The sequence below is a fragment of the Aquila chrysaetos genome, chromosome 3, assembly GCF_900496995.4.
Source record: "Aquila chrysaetos chrysaetos chromosome 3, bAquChr1.4, whole genome shotgun sequence".
In the NCBI taxonomy this organism is placed as follows: domain Eukaryota; kingdom Metazoa; phylum Chordata; class Aves; order Accipitriformes; family Accipitridae; genus Aquila; species Aquila chrysaetos.
The window spans coordinates 53,987,630-54,006,114 of record NC_044006.1 but is presented as its reverse complement, the minus strand read 5'-3'; the positions used below and the strand labels follow the sequence as shown (position 1 = coordinate 54,006,114).

General features: G+C 41.6%; 1 protein-coding gene and 2 long non-coding RNA genes across 3 annotated transcripts in view; 2 read left to right on the top strand and 1 right to left on the bottom strand.

Moving 5' to 3' along the window:
* The first annotated feature begins 5,873 nt into the window (after nt 1-5,873).
* LOC121233167 lies at nt 5,874-9,483 on the top strand. Its single transcript, XR_005932026.1, has 3 exons — nt 5,874-6,739; nt 8,475-8,562; nt 9,399-9,483. It is a non-coding gene; the product is annotated as an uncharacterized LOC121233167 (long non-coding RNA).
* Nucleotides 8,005-12,330, bottom strand: LOC115339012. The gene is made up of 4 exons (XR_005932025.1): nt 12,054-12,330; nt 11,706-11,938; nt 10,817-10,940; nt 8,005-10,476 (listed from the first exon to the last, which is right to left on the bottom strand). It is a non-coding gene; the product is annotated as an uncharacterized LOC115339012 (long non-coding RNA).
* Nucleotides 10,035-18,485, top strand: part of CDK14 (cyclin dependent kinase 14) — a 339,864-nt gene continuing 331,413 nt past the window's right edge. Inside the window, exon 1 of the mRNA XM_041122213.1 lies at nt 10,035-10,040. The gene's annotated coding sequence lies outside the window, so the exon portion shown is untranslated. The remainder of the gene's footprint in view (nt 10,041-18,485) is intronic.

Below are 18,485 nucleotides of genomic sequence, written 5' to 3'. Positions count from 1 at the left end.
ATATAAAAATGTCAGCTGTTGTGAAGTCTCAAGTATTATTCAAATGGCTGTCTTTCGAAGAATGATGGCCTGTGATAAGAGTGAGTTGATAGTGTGGAAATAAAACATGCTGATGGTTTTCCCTGGAGATAACTTTTGCAAAAATGATGAAGGTCTGCCTGCTGTCTCACGACCCAAGTAGTGACATTCCTGACTTAATAGAAAAGCATTTTTCTTCAGCACCTGCTACAGTATATGAAAGGGCTGTCATGTATTCTAACAAAAGGGGGAGGAGGGACAACCTTTCTTACAATTTCAAAGATGGTAAAGTACTTAGAGAACCAAAATATTTTGAGAATATGGAATGGGTGCTGCATTGCTGGAGTATAGCTGTGTTACATTTAAAGAGAAGGTTGAGTGAAATCTGCAAACTTCTACACTGTGTTAGCTTGTCATTCCTAAGCCATGGTTGCAGGCATCAAAAGTCAAATTTATCTTAACCAGACTTACCATATACTAAGCCTTAACTTTACAGTGTAGGCTGTAATTTATACAAAATGTCAAGCTGGACATGTAATACTGTATAATTTTGCTTACACAGTTAAAGACAAGACTTAATTTAATGAGACTATTGCAGACAGCAGCCTTAAAGCTTAATAGAAAAAGCAAAAATCCCCAAACAATCACCAGACTTTTGAGATTATTTAACCGTTTTTTTGCTGTGTTCATTGGAGCAATTAATTGGATGGAAAATATCCTTATTTCAGTATATTAATTGCAGCCACCTTTGCTTTCCTGTATGTCAGTATTTCTTTTACAGAAGCATTGGATTTGGCTTATCAATACAAAGGTTGCTAGTCTTGGTATTTCAGTGTAGCCACAAGTAATTGGGAAGACAGCTGTAGAAAGAGGTAAGGTTGTATCTTTGGTTCTCAGGTGTGTGAACAAAGGCATTTATCATTTTCAATATGGGCTTCCCCTCCTCCACACTTTTTCAACAAAAGAGATAGAAGGGATGCAACATACAAACAAAATCAAAGTAGGGAAACAGCATAACCTAAGCCCGAGAGCTGCAATATCTCTGCTAATCATCTGTTTTTCTCAGACTTCCCTTTCCTTCACGCTCTATTCTCTGTCTTTACACTTTCTATTTTAGTGGGTTTTGCTTGTTAATTTTAGTAGTGAAGTCATTACTATCTGAAAAGAAGAGCAATTCTGGAAATGGAAAAAGTTAAAATGTGTGTTTATCTTTCCACAGAACAGAACTTTCAGTACTGAAAACTCAAGTGGGTCAGCTTTAAGGGTAATGTTGCTGGGTGTAACTTATTTATGTAAAGAGATTTTAGTAGATTGAAGCATGCTGTTTTAACTTACCTTAATGCAGGAACCTACTTTTTGCCACTTCTGAAATCTTGGAGTTGATGATGAGTCCATTAAGTTGTCTGTACCGGGTCTTGTTTAATTGTTATTTCATTATTAAGTAGGCATATGGAAATAATTTTGAAAACCAGTCAATTTTCTGTTGTTTTTTTTTCTTACAGTATCTTTGTTTCAGACTCCCATATGTAGTTTTCATCACCTATCCTTAAAAAAATCAGTGTGGCAAACTGCAGTTTCTTATTGTACCAAGTACGTGCCTTAGGAGTGGCTCTGAACTGCATGCCAGTATCTTGCAACCCTAGGATGCCCCTAACTGAACTGCTGAACATGCAGTTCTCTAGATTTTTAGTTGGTCCAGAAAGAAGTGGGAGAGAATTGGCTAGCATGCTCTTCTTCCTGTCTTTCTTCTGAGTGTCAGGGGCCAAACATGAACAGACTGAAAAGGAAAAAAGACATTTTGAGAGGAAACGATGGGGAAACAATCAGGGCGGGAGTGGTGAAGTCAGTAGTCTGGGGAGACGGTGACGTTGGCAGGAACTGCATATGGCTGGGCCCCCAATTCCTGCCTGTCTCTGAGCTTGATCACCTTTGGTTTCGGGGCTCCAATTGGCCAGCATCTCTGACTGCCTTGTGCTTCAGAGCGTGAATTGGGGAGGTTATGTGGTTGGAGGCTTTTCAAGGCTCACATGTGCTCTCATCTTTCCTAAGACAGCAGGGCCAAGCTTGCTGTCGACTGACTGATTTATCCATTCTGTTGGCCTGGTCCTAGAACAGCCGCTTGGAGGACAGAGAGGAGGGAACGCTTGTCAAAGTAGGTAGAGAGTGGCATTTCGTGATTGAAGTATCATTATCTCCGGAATATTCCTAAAGCCGGGTTTTTGCTTGGTGTCACTTGACAGAATCCCCCGAGGCAGTTCCCCAAATGCTGCCTCATCCAAAACTTAAAAGAAGGGGTCATGATTCTGATACCTTCAAACAAAATCCAAAACGTATAGATCCTTCATTTATTTTAATGGCTTCACATGGTTTATACTCAGTCTCTGGCTGAGCAAACACATTTAGTCTTTGTTGTGGCATCATTAAGGTTTTGGACTTGGCGTGAGAGGATCAACTGTTTAAATGTTTAGAAGTGTGTGTTGGCTCTCAAGCCCAGAGTTCTATGTTGTCAACTCCATGGCATCTTCATGTCTAGGTCTTCTTGTCACGTATCTCTGGTTATGTGTGAGTTCAAGTGCTTTTGTCCTCAACAACATACTTTAGTTACCAAAAAAACAATCTCTGCTTTCTTTTCTGATGCCGAGTTCCTACAACAGATATTAAATGTCAGAGGTGAGAACAAAATTCTTTGTTCCACTCTGACACTTTGTTGCTTCTTTAAGCCACAGTGAAGTGGTGAAGGCTCGGCAATGTGCAAGCAGTGAATGAATCACAAACCATCCATGAATGGGAGGAGTTGTGAAGGGAGACGAAAGGGAATAGTTAGTGGGGAAACAATAGAGCAGTGACCAAAAAAAGGTGTTCTCTTTTCCACATCTTTGAGATTTGCTTTTGTATTTTGTTATATCCTGTCATCTTAAATAGAAATCAAAATACACAGCTACATTATATTGCATATCAAACATTCCCAGGTTGATTCACTTGCTGTATCAATAACCAGACTTGCTGTTTATAGGAAGACTGGCTGAAAATCACGAACTTTCCTGATGTATCTTACATGGTTTACAAAGAAACTATTTAGTGGTGTCTTAATGTCAGCTTCCGGAAAGCAGGAAGGGCAGAAGGTAAGTCTATACCTAGAGAAAACTGCCGATGGATTTCAGCAGCTTAACAAGTTTATCAATCTTCTGACTGAATGTCTTGACCATCAGTATGTATTATTAATCAAATGGAGTGACTTTTCTCTTGCTGATATAGCAATTGCTTCTAAACAAGAAAAAGTAATAGAGGGCAGAGTTTCTGAGCTGTCACTTTGAGTCAAGTGCTTGCATGGCAGATAAATGGGTAATAGAGTAAGCAAAGTCACTTTGAGAACCATGTAAGCTTGAATCTGTTTGTGTATTAACATGATGAAGTAAGATGCAGGATGAAGATAAAGTTATTTGCAGTCGGTCCAGAGATCTGGGTGTGTTTTTTTAACTTTGACCTTCAGTCCAATCTGTGCAGGGAGCTGTCAAGTAGCAGCACAGCAAAAAGGATTAGGAAATGTTTAATTACCCCAAGTTGAGGTGGATTTTGGTAGCACTGTTTCTGTCACAGTTCCTGAGCTAACTAATCTCTGACCTGCATCTCAAGGGCAACCTTTCTTATACCCCTACTTGTCACCTGGCTTGAAATAGAATCAGGCACTTGGTGTTCTCAGACCAGCCCTAGTTACTTATTTCCCACGCATCAATTCAGGAATCACACCCCACCCCCCCACCCCCCCCCCTTGCCCTCATGGAGAATGTCCTTCAAGCTCCCATTACTTCTTTTCATTACTTTTTTCCTTTGTATGAACTTGGCACTTCTTATAACCAGATACCTCTAAACTCCTTAGCCCTGGCAAAACAGGGTTTGCAACTTTTCAAGGTGGTAATCCCCAAGGTGACAATTTTGCCTATTGTATTGCAGATATACCAAAGTTTTCTTTAATGCTGCAGTCGTCTTCCTCTATGTTCTTGAAGTTCCACTAATCCGGATCACTACAGAGTGATTTAAGATCAGTTAAGCACTAGACAAAGGAGATTGGTATGGAAGAGGGTCAGCATGGCATCTGCAAAGGGAAATCCTGCCTGCCTGACCTCCTGGGTTCTAGGAAGGTAAAATCCATTTAGTGAGTATGATACAGCTGGAAGAAAGAAGTCTTTGACAGTATTGCACACCAGGGGTTACTGAAGAACCAAATTTGTCTGAAAGCTTGTTAAATGATAGAAAGCAAATCATTTTTCAGAATGGAAAAGATGAGCCGTAGGGTGCTCCAGGGATAGGTGCTAGGACTTATCTTAGTCAGCATGGTGGTGACCTAGAGAAGGGGGTGTGCAGTGAGATCTCCAAGTCTGCTGATGATAATGCAGGACCAGTTGTGTGACAAAGTCTGGCAAGACCTCACAAAGCAGAGTAGGTGGGCAGATGAGCCTCAGTTGTAGACAAATGCGAAGTAATGCTACTGAGGAAAAATACTATGTTTATGTGATGCTGAACTTGGAAATGGCACCTGCAACTCAGGAGAAACCTCTGAGAGTTATCGCTGACAAGTCTCTGAAATCATATGGTGGCCAAAAAACCCCTAACAGAATACTGTCAGGAAGGGCATGAAGGGGTGTCAGTTTGTTGCTACATGAAACTTTGCTTTGTGAGGAGACCCTAAAGGGCTCTAGCTCTCCAGAGAGACTGAGGAGAGACAGATGAGTAAGGTTTACCGAAATCAAGGTGGTAGATAAAGTGAGCGCAGAACTGTAATCCCACGCTACCAGAACTAGGATACACTCAATGAAACTAGTAGGAGATCGGTTTAAAACAGGTAAAGTCCTTCTGGAGCTAACTGCCGCAGGGCTGTGGGGACAAACATTGTCTGAAGGTTCAAAAATGAATTATACAAACTCATGGACAGCTAGTCGTCTTTAGTGAAAGAGCTACTAAAAGGACTTTGTGGGCTGTATGACATCATTAATAAAACTGTGGATGAGGGACAGTTTGAGAGGAATGGACTGCAGAGTTTGCATTTTCTCTCTGAAAAGCAATTCCTTTTGCCCCTGACTTGTAATGAATTTTCTTTACAAACACTGAGCTTGTAAAGCTCTTGCTTTAAAAAGCATGTTTTGTGGCAGAGCTGAAACTGATGCAACCGATCAGTGGAGTGCTTTGATGCTTTATTTGAACAGCACATGGCCAGAGCCAGCAGGACAAAGGCTGCCCTCTGCCTCAGCTCATTTTTGGGACGCAGGTTGCTGGTACAGCTATGCTTCTTTCATTGAAGTTACAAAGCAAGAGGAAGCCCATGGGCATCTGCACGGCACCATTTTGTCCTGGTTGTATTTCTGGGCAAACTGGTGAAGAGAAGGCTCGCTCATGCCTCCACACAGATGCGATACCACGTGCAGAGTGGGCTCCTGCTGGAGCTTGTGGTCTGGAAAAGTATTTCCATCCTTTAGTACTCACCAGCGGAGATCAGGTACTGTGGATTCGGAGGGACAACTTTCTGAGTTTCAGACTTCATTGTCTCAGTTATGTCACTCAGCTTTCCTCAAGGGTGATTGTTTGTCTGATGGAGTTTTTGCAACGATCCAACTGTCAGCCCAGCAGTGTCAGCCTCCTGAATGTCTCTGGGCAAGAGGAATACTGGCCAAAGGGACCATTGATCTGACCCAGGAGAGAATTTCTTGTATTTTCAAGGCTGCTTCCCACTCCTCTTGTTTGAAGCCATTTGTGTAAGAGTTGCAGATGATCCCTTCCACCATGCAGACGACCAGAGCTAATCTTAGCCTACGCTCGTCAGAATAACACCAACTGGTGAGAAACTCTTCAGAGAGCAGAAGTCAGTGGCTGAGATCAGGGAGCATTCTGCAAAACATAGAAGACTTCATAATCTGCTGTAACACCTACCTTTTTTCCTGCATCATCTTCCCGTTCCCTGTTTGTCGCTTATTTCATCTGTTTGCTTGCTTGCTTGCTTATCTAATAATCAGAGCCTTGAAGTCCTTCCTGCTGCTGCAAGGACCTCTTACCTCCCATTTATGCTGCAAGTTTGCTTCAGATCTTGAGAAATCTCCCATCACTATGTACTCTGATATCTTCACAGCTTTTACTTTTTAAGACATAAGTAATCCTTTCAGTTGTGCCGAGCTTGAATTTTCTGCCATGTGTGTTCAAGAATTTCATCTCTGTTTATATTATGCCATTAATTTCTACAAGTTGTGGTCTTCCATCTCTGCTGTTCTTCCATGGTGTTTCACAGCTATCTCAGAGATGAGAGACATCTTTTAAGACTGAGCCATGTTTACATGGTGTCATGCATATTTCTGCACTCTTGTCATATATAACATGGCATGCAGCTTGCCCCATGATACGTAGCTTACTTTTTCCTGGTGAGAAAAGAGGCAGAGGACTGTGTAGTGACTAGGTTTGATGTCCAGTAAACTCTGCTTCTAGTATGCATCTCTAAAGCACGTAGTGAAGCTGAGGCACTGCTTTTAAATTACTGGGAGTTAGCACCGGTCCTACATTTGAGGTCCTGTTTCTGTGGAGGGTTAAAAACCAAATTGCTCAGCAGTGAGGCCAACAGCAGAGACTATGCTGGAAACCACTGAGCTCACAGGACTTGAGCCCATGGAGACGGGGCCAGAAGAACTAACGTGTGCGAGGAGCTCTCCTGGGACAGCAGCAAAGGAGTCTAGCAGACATGGTAACCAAAATCAAGTACCTCACTATTTTCAGAGATTTCGGTTTCCCTTTGCACTTTTCTCTTTATTCATTAATAGTATTAGAGGCACTTTCAGAAAACCCCTATCAGGACTAATTTCTTACTTCTTAATGTGCTGTTACACATATAGTAATGGGACCTTTATACCTGAATAACACAGAATAAAAACATTTGGGAAAATATTTTTTTTAAAAAGAGACTAAGCATTTATACTGGGGTACTAAAGCCATGACTAGCTGTATGCTCTGATTAGCTCCTGCTTCTGCTGAAACACGCACTTCATTTTAGTGCTCAGCTTGGTCCTGGAAATTAAGCTGATTCACAGGAGACCAAAACTGGGTGTAGGTTGATATGGTGAATTTGAGTCGGTGGGATCAGCTGGACTACAACTTCTAAGGGACAAATACCTCCCATACCCAAATTATGAAGGTGGTTAGGATCCAAGCTGATTTCTGATGTGCCTGTTACTAGAACTGGTTTGTTACTGCCACTCCCATCTGTAAGGAAGACAAATGGATCAACATAGGAATATCTGCATAAGGCAGAACTCCTCAGCCATGATCACTGTTGTCTTTATTAAACATTCATGTTCTAGGAATATTGGAAGCACCAGCTTCAACACTGTAACGTGCTTGATGTTGCCAAAATATGTTAATAAATTGTCCCCTACAGCTTATCACACATACATATGGACATCTATGTCATATTAAGATGGTGTTTAAGGCTCAAACATGGGGCCACAAAACTGACAAAGGAGAGTATTCAAGGCTATCTTGGTACTGAGCTAGTCCCCTCAACAAATGTAAAATACGATGGCTAGCCAAAGCTACCCAGGCTGATGATATTCCCAAACTGGCAATAAAATGGTTGGATGCAGAAAATCCTCTAGCACAAGGGGTATTTTGCCTCTCAAAATTGAAAAGAGAAGAGTAAGATATAGTATAAACCTCTGTTCTTTGTGGGGCTTTGGAGAACTCCTTTTTCAGTGGGTTGATTTCCTGAGACCAGCTGCACTTTTTTCAGGGGCTTTGCTCTGGGCTGCGACACACTGTGCCAGCCATGCCGAATTCTTAACTCTGGATTTCATCACTGTGTGTGTGTAAAAATGTTACTCTCCTTTTAGCTCGTTTCTTTTTACATAACTTGCAATAGTTGCAGTTACCCACCCTGTATTTCTACAAGTGGCATGAAAATCCTAATCACCCAATTAGAATGTGTAATGATATTGTAAAAATCCCTATTAAACTGAGCAAAGGAATATTTAAAAAAGCTTTTAATAGTAGTCACTAGACATGATAGTAGAAGAGGGAGGATAGATACATGAGGTTTATTACATGCAGATAAGATGGTACTTTCTAAATTGAACTTCAAAGGACTATGCCCAGTTTATTAATGTAATTACTTATATGAAAAATTATCAGAATATAATGAATAAATTAAAAATGTTATCTATACAGTATGTTATCAGTCTAGTTCTAGGACTGGAATTAAAAAGAACACAAAGAATTGCAAGAATTTAGGCTCTCACTTATTTTCACATTCACATGGCATTTAAAATACTTCTAGATCCTTTGTTAAAGTGTGTTATAAATCAGATTTAGATAATAGAAGATAGAAATCTCTTTGCTTTCATCTGGAAGAATACACGAATTCAGTAATGTTTTTAGACCTATATTGCTGGATTTGGCAACTTACGTGCTATATTCCTCTCCCTCAGAGAATAAATCAAGAGTTTAGAAGCTATTTGAGGGGGGAAGGTAAATAAATGAAACCCTTTGACTCCTTTCACTTGCCTACACTTCCAGGTAAGTGTTACCACATGTTAACCTTGAGACGGTGTTCTGCTTTTGCCACTTTCTATATTGTTTTGTCTTAAACTATTCCAAGTTTATTAGCATGCCTATTAGTAACAAGCGTGCCCTGGCTGGGCCCTCCTCCTTCTGCCCTGTGCCAGCAGCAGAAGAGGGGAAGGCCATGTGGTACCTTAGTGCAGAGCCTTCATCTGGCTGGAAATTAATCACTTTGGGGGGGGTGGGTGTTAATTTCCAGTGGAATCAGTTCCCTGGAGCGGCTCATTGAGCAGGCACACCAGCCGCAGTGCCAGTTGGCGGGGGGAGGACCAGAGCGTGCAGCTGTGCAAGGTGGAGCTGCAGCTCCCTGCACGTCGCTTGGCTTCACTACCTGGGGGCGTAGGCCATTTGAAGAAAAGCACGGTGCCGGTTTAATTTTAATTCACGGAGCAATATTTTTCTTTCAAAAGAAAAGATTTTTTAACTTTGGAAAACATGAATATATAAACTCTGCAAATATACATAAATATATCAGTCAGAGAAGCTATTTAATGCCCCCAGGCTAGACACCACTAAATCTGGTGATCAGACAGTCCTATGATGGACTTGGATCTTGGATATGATGGAATTGTTCTACAATGTTGGTTCTAATCATTGCATTGGTTATTACTTTTCTTGAATGAGTATCACAAGGGAACTGTCATCTGAAGGAGTACATAATTAGATTAGGATGTGAAGCAAAAAAAGGAGCCATAAACCTATGTCTTTTATTCCAAATGTCCTTCCTGACATTCTTTTCAGTACACCAAATAGATTAAAAAGATTTTAATTTTTTTCCTTTTGTCTCCTAGTTGCATCACCTGATGAATTCTTATTCTAAAATACAGATACATGACTTCAGCCAAATTAAAAGACATACAAATATATACTTAATGAAGGAGCATACTGAAGCATCAAGGAGCATAACTCGGGAATTGGGATCTGCAGCAAGAAACAAAGTATTGGGTATCTTTTTAATTCATTTTGAACACAGTAGAGCAAGTCTTCAAGTTATTTTCAGAAGTTCTAAGATACAGAACTGTGCTCATTTACTTAACATGAAAGCTGCTCAGCTGGACAGAAGGCTAGATGCAGCCTGAGCGGTTTGTCATTACTGGGACCAATCTTCTTGTTGACATCAAACACAGATCATGAATCATAACAGCTGAATTCTGTGTTTGAAAAGATAGATGATCTTTTGGCAACACTGCACCACAGAAAGCCCGGCTAGGTCACTGGCTATCACCTTCCAAGGCCAACTTCTAATCCTCGGTGCAAAAGGTGAAAAAAAAGAGCGCGATGCTGTGGAATCATCCTGTTTCTAGTAAGCAATCAAAAAAGCACATTTAGACATCACCACCTGAAACTGAACTTGATTAAATGAGAGAAAATGTGCATCTCTGTACAATATCTGGAGCTGCAGAATCCAATGAATCTTCTGAGAGCAGCAGGAGGTCTGTGTGGTTGCTGTGCCTTGGAGCACACTGGAGAAGGGTCTGGCTTGTAGTGATGGTTGGGCACTACAATGCTGCTGGTTTGAGAGTCTGAAATGATTAACAATCTAGAGAGAGCCAGCACCAGGAGTATCTCTGTCATGCAGTAAATAAATAGCGAGAAGTTACCCGAGAGGTATATATCACTGCTGAGGAGTTCTTTTCTTCACTCTGATGCAGCTGACTGTTTGCAGGTGAGGATATCTTCCTGTTCCTTGAAGGACCATGACTTTCACCTCATAATCTCTTTTATCCTGAAGAATATCCAGAATATACTCCCTTCCCTTCTGCTTGATAGTCTTTTTTCTCTGCTGTTGCTGTAGTACCAAGGAGTTTTTCATGAGGACATGGGTTATTCTGATGTACTGGCTTTCCATGTTTCCTCCTCTTGTTCTCACTAGCAATTGAGAAATGGAGTGTTAATTTTTCACACAATATAAGGTTCTTCTATGGCAAAGTAGCTATCTATGAACCAAAGGAACTAGGTGAAAAGGTGGGTCTAAGGCAATAGAGATTTTCTTTCATTTAATTGGGGTGGAGGAGTGAGGGCTTAGTGTCACCTCCTTTGGGATGCTTGGAGCACAACATGCAATTATAAGAGCCTTGTTTTGTGAACTCAGGAAGCTGGAATTATCAGGGGCTTTCCTAAGGACTCTATAACCCACAAACTTCTTTTCTGAAAGACATTTTTCTTAGCAGGGACTCTGTCAAGTGAAGCTTTCACCAGAAAAAATTACCTTGCAGGGAATTTGTCTTGTGAATCGCTCGTCAGGGACCTTTTCCCCTGGGTATACGCACTTATTTGTATTATGTATCACTTTTTATAAATCTTAGAGATACGTCCATTCTGGATGATCATAACTGCAAGAGGAATTTCAGAAATATTGTATATACTTTAGCCAGTAATGTGGGTTTACTTACTTTCTAAACTCTTACTATATGAAACTGAATCACACTGAAAGTCCTGTCCATTTTATCACATTTTATAGGTGACTCCTTATAAAGGAGAAACATAAAATACAAATTCTGGAAAGTTCCATAGAAGTAAATCAAGTCCTGCTAGAGTACCTTGTGACTGGTGAATTTTTCTTTTATAAATTCAGAAATAAAAATGGGAATTAGTCCTGAATCACCTACTTATTTTCATCAATTAGATAAAAAGTTTAGGTACTTAATTTCAAACTCCAGGTTAGCTGACATGAATGTATACTAGGCTTGAGCTCTGTGGTTTTTAAATTTGATCTTTAAATTCTTAGTAAGATAAATAATCAAAAGTTATAAACTTTGAATAAAGTTAGTTGCAATATTGCACGTGTTTTGGGAACAATTCATTACTAATGTAAGCAGACATATCTTGTAATAATCCACATTTACATATAGACCAACAAAAATAATGAATTTGATAGGTCAGCAAGGTACCAGGACCTCTTGGTATCATTAAATTCTGAAGCTGCCATGCAATTTTGGCTAGCAGCTTTGCAGGGATGACTCATAGGTCTTCCTCTCTGTGCCAGACTGACTTCCTTCTGCTCAGATCTTCACCTGCTTCTCTGTGAACTCCTCTTGTGTGTCTAGCCTAATCATCCCAGCCCGCTGCCTTCCTCTTCATCTCGTCTTCTCACCCACCTCTCGCTGACTTGCCTCCAGCTCTGGTACCTCACTTTGAGAGCACTCCCTCCACCCAGCACGGCTCCGCAGCATTCATTCACGATCCTATCCTTTCACTGCCTATGCAGAGCTGTATGTTTTAAGAGGTTCTTCCAAGAGGCAGCGGGATCTCAGTGGGGACTGTTGCTGCGCAGTACTAGTCAGCCAGTCCTCAGGCAATGGATGAAATGGACTCCAGGTAGCACAGGCTACTAGGAGTGAAATGAACAAAACTGCCATTAAATCTAATGCACATGTTCTCTGCTGTGACTCGTTTCTTGCTAGTTTGTATGAAAGACACTTCATTAAAAAAACCTGTGTTCTCACCTGGCTTATAGGTCAGCCACCTCGAGTTTTTACAGCACTGTCCTGACAAGACTGTCACAAGTGCCATAATTAGTTGGTATGCCTGGAGTTGGTCACAAATTTAATACAGTAACCTGGGCTTTTCTCCTCCTAATTTTGCAGGAGGTCTCACCTTTTAGCATTTACTCCACGCATTATTTAAAAAAATACCAAGGGAATTGTCACATCTTATTTTTCACAAACGTCCAGGCTCTTTAAATCTGGCAGCTCCTTCTTGTCCAGTGTGGCTTTTCCTCTTCCTCCATGCAGCTAAAACCCTCTTAATCTCACAGGTTGGCTGCCACAAGCTCCTAGCCTTCAGTTTTCACAAAGGTTCTTTATCCTGCTTCCAAAACCTGTTTTATAGGTCATCTTTCCAGCTTATCATCCTAAGTATTTCTTTCCCACCTTGTTTCTTTCTGCTGCATCTCCATCTTCTGCTGCATTAAACACCCCTGCCTTTTCTTTCCTTTTAAAACTCTTAATTACATAAATCCACGCACTTCTTAAGTTCTGCTGTGGCACCAACCCCTGCCTCTAATTAGTGTTGCCAGCTCCTCTGCAGCTGAATTTTCCTTAGAATGTCTTTATACTTTCTCCCTAACTCCTGAAAGCAGGGCTTTAAACAAACACAAAGCCTCTCCTTAATCTTCCTCAAAACCTCATCTTTCCTGGAAATATATTCCATAGTGGCCAGTTTGCTGTGCCTTGTGCTTCTGACTCATTTTGCAGAAGATGGGTGCTACCATTCTCCAACTATCACACCTGCTGTGACAGTCCTCCATTGTAAATTTTGACTGCAACACTTTTGCACCTGAGACTGTATCTGCATTACCTGCATGGGTAACACTTATGTAAGGCCCCTAAACACCAACCAGAGCCTATATTGTGCTACTGCAGTGTGAGAAGGACCTGGATTAAGAGATCTGGAGCACTGGTTTGTGCTGACTCTATGAAGACCAACTATATTGCAAGCTAGTAGTGAAGGAGACTACTCAGTTGTGATTTTGTGGCACTTAATTTTGTGCAGAGCTTTGTTACCACGGTGATAGTAACTAAATAAAACTGTGATACGGTTTCCGAAACCTTCCCTCAGTGGAGAGTTGCATGTGGGCTGAACTGTTTTTAACTGGCTTAGGTGCTGATTTTGGGATAGAACTGCATGGAAAGAACAAGTGATTTTTGAATACATGCCTTAAGTCCGTCTAGATTTTAATGTTAAGAGGGCAGATCTCCATTTTGACAAAGCAGCCTTTCATGTATAGCCCTTGCAAATGTTTTGTATTATTTTGGGGGAAGACTTTCTCTCTCCATAGGGACATAACATTCCCATTATGCTCTGTCCTACAGATTAGAGCAGTCCAAAAAGGAAAAGAGTGAGCTGAATAAACAGACCCCATCCAATATGCTGCTTCTCTAGCATGCTTTTCTAATATGTCTGGTCTAAAGGATAGTCATTGGAAATTATTAAAGTAGATGAGAAATGGGGAAAAAATCTAAAACCAAACCAACAAAAAGTTGGAGAGAACTTAGAAATAAAGTAGGGTTAATCTTTCAACCTTGTTTTCATGAGGTATCAGTATATGGATTTATAATTTTACATGTAGCACTTGAATATGCACACCCAGAGTCAGCTGGGTTTGTGTGCTCATGTGTTTTCAAAATCATGGGTTACCTACGAGAGGACGCTTGCCCATGAGAAATTTCCTTTGGTGTGTATGTATGTTCAGTATCATATTTTCCCAGCCCGAGTCAGTCGGGCATTGTATGCATATAGGCACAGACCTTCGAGTTGTACAAATAGTGCCACAGTTCTGATGCTGTCCAAGGATTTTGGTGCAAAGAAAAGTTGTGATGTTACAGTAAACACCCTTCATTCAATATTTATGATAAAATGACATGATTCACACATGCTTTTTGAGTGCATCTAAATGGATCAGCCTCAGCCCTCCTGCTGATTCATTTTGCATCATTTTCATCATGAGAGTATTTGTTGAACATTTCAGTGACTTCAAAACATTGGGATCTGATATCACAATGGTTGAGGCCATTACATTTTAAATCCCATTTTCCCTTTTACTAGACTTTTATCAAGATGGCCCAAGAAAATGAGCTCGTTAAAAGGTTTTTCCACTTATTTCACAGGAACAACATTCAGCACCAATGCTATGTTGCTAGGTAGCCAGGTGATCTTAAACTGGAAAGCATCTTAGCTCTTAGATTCCTGCAAATCTCACGTACATATGCTTGCCCAGTAGAATCTCCGAGATTACATGATTTATACAGCAGCATATTTTGTAAAAGCTTTAGGTTTATAGTTGATACTTATGTTACTTTGTTAGTTTGAAGTATGCAGTTTTCTGGTACATTGTCATTCATGATTTTTTTTCTCTCTGCTCTGTATGCTCAGTTGATTTCCCTCTATCTGTGTGTACTAGGTCTGGCTGGGATGGAGTTAGTTCTCTTCACGGCATCTTGTATGGTGCTGTGTTTTAGATTTGTGACCAAAACAATGCTGATAACATGCTAATGTTTTAGCTATTGCTGGACAGCCTTTGTACAGCATCAAGGCTGCCTCTGTTTCTTACCCTGCCCAACCAGTGGATAGATTGGGGGTGTACAAGAGATTGGGAGGGGACACAACCAGAGAGGTGACCCAAACTGTCCGAAGAGATATTCCATGCCGTGTAACGGCATGCTCAACAATACAATGGAGAGGAGCAGGGTTTAGGCAGGTTAGCCATCTTTTGCTCAGGAACAGGTTGGGCATCACTCTACCTGTGGGAGGCAGTGAGTGATTGCCTTTGCATCACTTGTTTATTGTTTTCTTTCTCCTTCCACTTCTCCTTTGCTTATAAAATTATCAACCCACGAGTTTTCTTGTGTTTGCTCTCCCTTTTCTCTTCTGGGGGCGGAGGACATGAGTGAGCAGCTGTGTGGTGCTTGGCTGCCTACCCGGGTTAACCCACAACTCTGTGTCATGGCCAAACCAGAAAGAGCTCGTACTTCCCTAGAAATGGAAGTGTGTTTGTGTATGCTATGAGGAAGCTGCCTAACAGGGAGAGGAACTGCAAGCATCAAAGTTAAAGATTCTGTGTTCCACCTGCAGCCATTTCACCCCCGATGTGATGGTATAAAGTAAGAACAAAACAGAAAACAAGTGACCGCACGTGTCAGTACATGAAACAAAGTGACCACAAGAGGGTACTGGAGATGTAAAACCACGGGTAACCACCATCAGGTCACCTCTAACCAGCAGCCGGCCCTAAGGCACCAGGAAAACCTCGCTCTTCCCATTGTGCCTTTGGAACAACGTGTGTGAGCCCTAACTCATCCCTTTCTACCCCATGGAGCAGGGTCTGGCAACGGTAGCCAGGCTGGAGAGGCAACATCTGAGCCTGTTTGCTCTCCATTCCTCAGCAGGGATGCATGGAATATCAACAGGGGAGATTTCCACAGGTTAATAAAAACTGGGATTTAATAACAATCACCAATAAGGCAATACACGATACATCAGCTCCGAGAGCTTTTCAGAGGAACAAGTTATGATGTGGATGTAGATTACACAGGTACTATTCTGTTATTGCCAAAGTTGAATTTTTGTCACTAATGCATTTTGCTAGTAAAGCTTAAAGGTCATGTCCCTAAGGATACGGCACCGTTTGTGTTAGCAGAGCCTGGCCTTCTCTTCAGATAACAGTCATCTTGGATTGAGCATTACTAGAGGACAAGTGAAAGTGAGATTGCAGAGGGAGGGAGAGGAAGGGGGTGTTATGTGGCTTTAGATCCATCTTCATCACCAGAGGGTCATGAAAGGATTGCTGTGTTAACAAGCAGCACGGCTCCTAGCTCAGGTCCCAGACGCTGCAGCAGAGAGAGATCCTTTTCAAGGTGAGCGGAGTGGCCTAACAGAGAACGTCTCCAGCCAGGGAGATTTATGAAGATCTACTTTATACTGGCAGCAGAAGGCCTGGCAAGACTGTGCTCTCCCCGCAGGAGTTATGCTGACTATTTCATCCCCTCAGACAGCCTTGCTGCTCTCCTTGGGCAAGCCACTTGAGGCGAGGGCTTACTCTGCCCACATAACACTCCAAATCAACGGCATTAACTACCTCTTCCACAAACACACACTGCTTGTTTATGTGCTCCTAAGGTTTCTGAAATTCAAACACTTGGCCCAGGAATGTAACTTAAGTACACTGCCTTTCAAGAGCCCCTAAGGAGAAATGTTGGGGAGGTGGGGGGGGGGGGGGGGGGAATGACACACAAACACTGGGGTTTAGAGAGAGCTCAGACCACATAAAATCACTCTGTAAAATCCATAGCAAACGCCCTGAGATCTGGAAAGTGCACAGCTCCGCATTACACCCTGAGCCACCATCTGTACCATGCAGCGCGGATTTATTTTTCGTCGTCTCATCTTACCCTGCAAGTAATGAATAGGGCAACCGTGGCTGCTCCATCTGCAGCAAGGAGACTGCTGGCACACCCCGTGCTCCAGGCCCATGACCGCACTGCTTACAGCCTCAAACAATATGTTATTTTACACAATAATGAACAAACTGCCAGCCCTGCTGTCCCCCTCTTCAGAAATAACAAACCCAAACCATACCTCAGTACGAAACATTTAAATGATGAGGCTTGCTGGCTCGCACGATGCACCGAGGCAAATGTTTCCTGTTGTCCAACTTGCAAGCGTTATCTTGGCAAATAGTTTTTCTGCACTTGATAATCCTTACATTTGCAGAGTGATTCAGCATGACTCAGTGGCAGCAGCAGAGGTCAGGATTTGTAGTGAATTCTTACCAAAGCCAGGCAAGGAGATGCTGGGGTCCTAAAGTAACTGCAAGCAGGTTTTTATTTAGGGTGTATCTTTGGGGAGCTGACGTGGGAAAGGATGCTGTAAATAAAATGCCTGGCTTTTTATAATCCAGATGCCTCATTAAATGCAAACATGCTTTAACTTGGCAGAGGCTTGTGGAAGAAGGCAGCAAACAGCAATATTATTTACCATTTTTTTCATGTTAATTTTCTTATGCCACAAATTGCAAGACTTAAACATAAAAACAGAGCTGAAGGCCTGCCCCTACAAGGAAGCAAAATGTCATCATTAGAATAGCTGCTATCTCTGTGGTTTGTTCATTATGTATTTCTGCTTTACTGGTTTCCTGAGATGGGTGATGGAAATACAGAAAAGAAAAATAAGAACCACCAGCTTATGAGCTTGATCAAAGCTACAAAAGTGATTCCACATTCCTGAATTCAATGAATTTTCAACACTACTGCCCTTGGAAACAGAAGAGGTTTGGGTGGGGGAGGGAAAAAAGGAGGACTTTAACAGAAATATTTCTGCCAACTAAAGACCACCAGGAGAAGAATAACACAAATTGCAGTGTGCAGTTTGAGGATCTGTGCACAGCTTCAAGCTCATCCTTCCTTTGGTGGAGAAAGTCTGTGTAACAACACTGTGGACTGAGTTTGTACAATTTTCAGAAGACAAGGCCTAGGTTTCTCTCACTGGCACCACACTGATGTCTAATTTAGGCAAAACTTGCATTGATTTAAAAGACCCTGACATATTCCTATAGGTCACTCCCAAGCAACTGCAAAGCCAGATGCTTGTCAGAAATTCTAAGTTGCCTGTGCTTCTATCAAAGAAAGCTGAACCGACTGCAGTAGCCTGGCAGAGGCTTGTCCTCCCCAAGTAATAAAGTCATAGTTTACCTAGAAATAGGGGGAAAAATGGGAATGTTGTTCCAAATTCACTAGATGGTAGTATCTAGGCTAATTCACTAGGCATGACAGCATCATTCAGTTAGGCATAGTTAATGGCAGGTTCCTCAGAAGCTCTCAGAAATGGTATCCCTAACTGCTGAAAACAAGCAGCAGACTGAATTATAGCGGTGGTGGTACGAGTCTCAGCCCTGCTGCCTGGCGTGAATGGCATGCATGGAAAGTGCAAAGGGCTCAAATGCTGAACTCAGTTTCAGTTCCTGGACCAGAATATTTTATTTACGATGATGGCATTTTCCTCTCCATGCACAGCAGGACTATTCACCAAAATTAACATCTGATTTAAACAAAGATGAAACTATCAACTATTATTAAGGACTTAAATGTCATTTTTTGCACTGACTGAATAAAATAACCTTAAGTGCTTGCGTCCTCACTCCCTTTCTCCTTCTAGCCCCCTTGTCTGTTTCTTCCTGATTTTTATTTCTCCTCTTTTTCCCTGCATTGCTCTCTGCAACATTTCAGTTTCCACCCTTTCTCAATTTCCTTCCATAATATGACACAGCCAACATTAAAAGTGCCACTTTAGCTCCTATTTCAAAGATGCTAACAGGGTCAACAGGATTCACACTTCTGAAAGCCTTTTTATCAAACTGTCTGTAGATTCAGGGGTTGTGCTTA